The sequence below is a fragment of the Cyphomyrmex costatus genome, unplaced genomic scaffold (assembly GCF_001594065.2).
Source record: "Cyphomyrmex costatus isolate MS0001 unplaced genomic scaffold, Ccosl1.0 scaffold158, whole genome shotgun sequence".
NCBI lineage: Eukaryota > Metazoa > Arthropoda > Insecta > Hymenoptera > Formicidae > Cyphomyrmex > Cyphomyrmex costatus.
Window position 1 is genome coordinate 342,685 of NW_017275587.1, and position 5,753 is coordinate 348,437.

The 5,753-nt window shown below is 43.5% G+C and overlaps 1 protein-coding gene across 1 annotated transcript in view; it reads right to left on the reverse strand.

The window, feature by feature from the left end:
* exp (expansion) overlaps positions 1–5,305 on the reverse strand; it is a 15,119-nt gene extending 9,814 nt beyond the window's left edge. Inside the window, exon 1 of the mRNA XM_018536679.1 lies at positions 5,293–5,305. The gene's annotated coding sequence lies outside the window, so the exon portion shown is untranslated. The remainder of the gene's footprint in view (positions 1–5,292) is intronic.
* Positions 5,306–5,753: the final 448 nt, after the last annotated feature.

Genomic DNA, 5,753 nt, shown 5'->3' on the forward strand with positions numbered 1-5,753 from the left:
CCCCCCCCCCCCCTCCCCCCCCCCTGTAGATATCCATGGATATGTCCTCTCTTTATCAATTTCGCTGACGTTCCTTTCTCTTTTTCGATTCTCTTATCCTCTCGGTCCTTTCTTCTCGTCCTCGCTGAAATACACGGGCATCTTCTCTCTCTCTCTCCCTCTCTGTCTCTCTCTCCCCTCATCTTTGCTTTTCGTACCTTTCCCGTTTCTTCAACTTTGAGAGCGGCACTCTGACCCCGCCATTTAATAATCGATTGCGTAGAAATTCAGTTCTTTTAGGCTTGGTAATTCATAATTTGTTTTTATTTCAAGACTGTCCTTAAGTATAATGTCTTAAGATCCTAATAAGAGACTCTCTAGTCGGTATTCTTAAACATAAAACTGTTTTAGATATACAATCTTAAGATGTCATGTGTTAACCAGAAACTGGCATTCGGTCGATTCTTATATTTAAGATGATCTTAAGTACGATCTGAAGATATCATAAGCTAAATCGCTGCGGTATTTATTGTCAGTTCTAATATTTAAGACGATCTTAAGTACAGTCTTGAGACGTCATAAGCCAATCACAGGACGGTATTTATAGCTCGTACTTATTTTAAGATCGTCTTAAGTTGCTAATACAGTCCTCTGATCGGTTTTTAAGTCATTTTAAGACTGTACTTAAGACTGTACTTAAGAATTGACTATGTAAATACCGATTAACTATATATTTCTCTCATGATTCCGCCATTATTCTAAAATGTATCTTTTCCGCTAGTTTCACTAATTCAGCTCCTCTTTCTTGTCATTTTCCTCCGATTATTTCTGTCCGATCGTTTCTTCTTCCTTCCTCTTCTCCGTCTCATCTCTCTTTCATCCGCCATTCTATCATGCACCACCTACTCCTCGTGTACATTCGCTGATTCTCTTTCTTGATCGTGGGCCCCCCTTCTTTCTCTCTCTTTCTCTCTCTCTCTCTCTCTCACCTTCTTTCGCCAAGTCCCAGTCAACTCGCCAAGTGACTTCGATGAGTGCAACAGCAAGATTTCGAAGCAGTGGAAGGAAACTGGTTATACTCGGCCGCGCGGCAACGGTCAGGCATTTTACGCATACACCCTTTCGCGGGGACAACCCCGCCGGGGCTCGTCGCGAAATACTCCTACGCGACCGAGGCGTAACGAAAGCGAATTACGGGGGACTGCAATTAAACGAGAGCGAGAATTAAGCGAGGACGCGCGGGAACGCGTAAATCGCAATTACCACGATTCGCGCGTCGCTACGCGAACGCGCGACAATTATCCCTCTTTACGATTATCGCGTGATATAAATTCATGGAACTTACGAGTGTAATGTCGATAAGACGTCGATATATCCACCGTTTTAATTTGCGCGCGGCGATAAACTCTACAAAATTGCCGACAAGGAAGATCAGGTCGCTGTCGCGCGGTGAAAATAGTAGCATGTAACAACGATCGACCGTGCGTGACTACTTTCTTGCAAGACTCCCTTGGGGAAAAACCCATGAACCGCTCGCATTGAGTTCCTTAGTATTTATGCCTATTAATTCGATACAACGAGCGATGACACGAATCATTTGCTCGCGGAAAGAACAGTTTTGGTTAACTACCTAAAAATTTAACTATAGATATCTGAAGATAATTTTGGAACCTCAAATTAATTATGTAGAACCCTTAAATCGATGACTAGAATGTTAAAACTTTTTGCACCATTGCCATCAATTTTTTACGTGTTCTACGTAATTATTTTGAAAGGCCAACAAAATTATTTTTAGACGTATCTAAAAATACTTCAGATCTGATTTTATCGCAGATAATAAAAGTAATTATATAAGGAACTCGAGCATGATGAGCAACTCTGCAAAAAAAATGTTGACATTTTACCGACCAGTTTGAGCGTTCTACATAATTATTTGGTGTCTCAACAAATTTATTTTAGTGTATTTAGCTAAATGTTGAAATACAAAACTTTTCGTGTTTAATGGAGCGTGTTTTTATTAATAAAAAATTAAAACTGTCTGTCTTAAGCGGCGTCTGCGATAAGGCACAAAACTTATAAGCTTTAAGCCTTAAACCGTAAAAAATTGATTTCATATCATAGTCGATCATTCTCTGCAAATTCGGCTGTGATTAGACAATTTCATTAATATTTAAAGTTGAAGTTTTGTGCCTTAAATTCTCATTGTAGACGCCGCTTTAAAGGTAGATCGTGGTATTTTTGGCCGGAAATAAACCTGCACACGAGTTGGTACCCCGAGGCAGAGAAAAGACGCGTACGTCATTATATAGCCAGATTTCGGAATCTTATATGTCTCGCTTCCAATCTCGAAATCGCTATTAAATAAACCTTCTAATGCGCATTTACGCCGAATCTGAACTCGACAAAGCCTCGATGGAAACGAGCGGCCGTTCCAAATCGACGTCGATTACGCTCGCCGCGCTCTTTCCTTGGCCTATATAACCAGCCGGAGTCGAACGAGAAAAGAAATAATAAATATGGTCCGTCGTGTGCTGCGGACGGGATAAACGCGGAATACGTCGAGCGTGAAAAGTGTTTATAGAACAGGCGTGCTTCGGCCGTTCGTTCGATATAGAAAGCGAGGAATCCGCTTGCCGCGCGGAAGCGAGCGAGCGCAGCGGCAGCTTGCGAGCCGCTTGCGGCTTTCACGATTATGCTTGCCGCTTGCGCGAAAGTCAATCTCGCAATCATCGACTCGCGCGGCGCAACCGCGAGAGACATGGTATGACGTCGCTGCTAGGTCGCACAAGATTAATTTCCGACAATTCTCCGATGAGTTTACGATTTCCGACCCCAATTCGATTTCCTCGTGATGCACGTCCAAGATCTCTCGTCGATTCTCGCAAAGAACAATTTTGAAGTATTTAAAAAAGTTAGCTAGATACAAATCTCTGAAACTAATTTTGTTGGCTCGTCAAAATTATGTATAGGAATCTTAAACGTGACGCTGCGAAAATAGTTTTGAAAATTCTAGCAATTGGCGTCCTACATATTAATTATTATGAACGAAATTATTTTCAGATTTGTATCTAGCTAAACTTTTAGATTAGATGCTTCTGCAGCAAAACCGTCCTTTTCGCGAGAGAGCAAGATATCTCTGGCGAGAATAATTGGAGTGCAAGTCGACCGTAGAAAGAACGATTTTACTGAAGTATTTACATAAAAGTTTAGATACAGAACTGAAAATAACTTTGATAGCTCATCGAAATAATTTTAAAGGAGACACAAATATAATAAGTATATAATACTACAAAAAGTTTTAACATTTTAGCAATCAGCTTGAATATTCCGTAATACATAATTAATTTGATAGCTCAAGAAAATTATTTTCAAATTTGTATTTAGCTAAATCTCTTCTCCCACAAAACCTTTCTTCTTATGAACTTCTTCTTAGAAGAGAGCGATAAAAGTACAAGCGGAGCTTGTAAGAAGGTAAAAATTGAGACAACGAAACATAAAAGAAGCGTAAGCTCTCGTTATCTTAATTTTCGCCTTCTAAGCTTCGCCTATATACGCTTCTCACTCTCCTTTTACATTCGATTTACATTCCAATTTTTATTTTCGCCAGGGATATAATTATCGGTATATATTCAAACGCGTGAACTCAGCGAAATTATACCGGTTTCGTTCCCCTGCCGATACCCGTTTTCACAGAGCAGCCCGCCGCGGGATTCCCCGGAGGACCGGATCTTTCGCGTAGACGAAACATTAAAAACGCATTCCTCGACCCAACTATACAATTCCCCGTTCGTTTTTGGACGAGAAAGTCGTAAGGTAGAGATTGGGGAATTAGTTGCGCATCAACCAATTGACTTTAATTACGTGTTTACGGACACGCATCGTATGAGCTAAACAAGCTATCGCATTTCGTCATCTGTAGAAAAGATGCGTTTCCAACGTCTATTGTTACTCGGCGGAGAGGGAGGGATTGGGGAACGCCGTTTGTGTGATCGCCGTGATCCGATGCCGCGCGGCGAATTTTAAAAATTTGCCTCGGGATCTCCCTCGGGGATCGCCCTCGAGCATTCGCCTCTAGCACGGTTGCTAAAGAAGAAAAGGGGAGCGAGCGAGCGTTCTGGGGAGCGCGAGGGGGAGAGACGTTACGACATCGACATCGGTTGCGGGCTGCGAAACGCCGCGCTCTCGTACGATGTACGTGTATAGTTATATACAGTATTGAGAGCGTGTGTACACCAATTTAAAGAGTTCATCGATCAAGAACAGACTTTTATCGCTTGCTATAACGTTGCGCGGCAATATTGCTGCCAGCTTCTGTGCTGTGTGTGAATCCGCGTATACAATAAAAATTATAAAAAAAAAAAAAAGCGGAGTTCCAACGATACAATGAGACCGCGAAAAGAGGCTCGTTCACAGTTGACTTCGCGAATTGTATCGTCGTTCGGGCGACGCGGCGCGCGAGCAAAACTCACTTTCACGTTGCTCGCTCGCCCGTTCTCCTTCCTCGCGCGCCTTTCAGCGTGAATGTATATCTCACGTAAGCAAATGTCGCGCTCGCTCAATTCAACGACGGCAATATAACGATGATCGAGGATTACGACGATGACGATTGAATCGTCTGCCTGGAACGGCAGATTTCTTTTACCATCAAGGATCGCGCGTTATATCCGCGTATGTTTATAAGATGCACTTTATTATATGTGCCTAGACGCATATATATGTGTACCTCTGTTTATTGTACGTTTTAAAACTCGAGCTTATCCCACATGTGTGTGTGTGGTACCGCCGTTCCACCCCCACCGTCGCGATAACCGCTGAATCCTCGCGATCCATACAGCACAGAAGCTTGCAGCAACATTGCTACAACAATTGCAACGACTGCATTAAGCAGAGAAAGCAGCTTTTTGCAATTGTGAAACTTTTTAATATGATTGATTTAGATCCAGCAAGAGGGACTATAAGAGCCAGACCGATCATATCAATAAAGAAACGCACCAAGTCAAGAGAAAGTTAAAACGATATGACTTTCAGTTACGAAATTTGACCGTTTATCGACGTTAACAATTGAAATAAGGTCACTTTGATTTTTTGTCGACTTTTGCGTGTTTCCTGAGAGTATTAAAGAATTTTACAACAATATTGCAAAGCTGTTTTTTTTTTTTTTTTTCCTGTTGAACGCAGCCGATGTTACCGCAGGCATTGCTGCGGAATAATCAGAGTGCTGTATCGAGAAAATCTCCTTTCTCGTTCTCCATATGTCGCGCGCTGATTTCCTAGGATCAGGCGATCTCCCGCGGGTTACTCTCCTCTACGTACCTCTCGAGTGACAGCGCCTGGCGAACACGTCGCCCCCCCCTCCCCTCCCGCGACCGCCTCCGCCGTTCTCCACCGCCTACAATATGGTTCACAGACTGGTTCGCGATAGGCACTCGCGCTGCTCGTCACCGCGCTCTCTCCTATCCATAATCGGCGAAAGTAGCGTTGGCTCGCAGAGTGAGATAGTGCGTTTTATCCACGATTATCCGTCAAACTGTCAAAAAGTACTCGGTGACACGATCGGCGGGCACACTATAGCATCGGCAAATAGAAAAGAAAAGAAAAAGGGCAGCAGCACACGAAGGTCGATCCACGGACGATCCTCGCGGCGTGAACCGAGTTCTCCTCGCGACGGCCGCGGCTGTCGACTACTCGCGCGCGGGCACGAGCGAGCGAGTGAAATGAATGTGCGATCGAGGGGGGGGAGAAAAAGGGAAACGCGCGCGGGGTGCCTCGTTAAG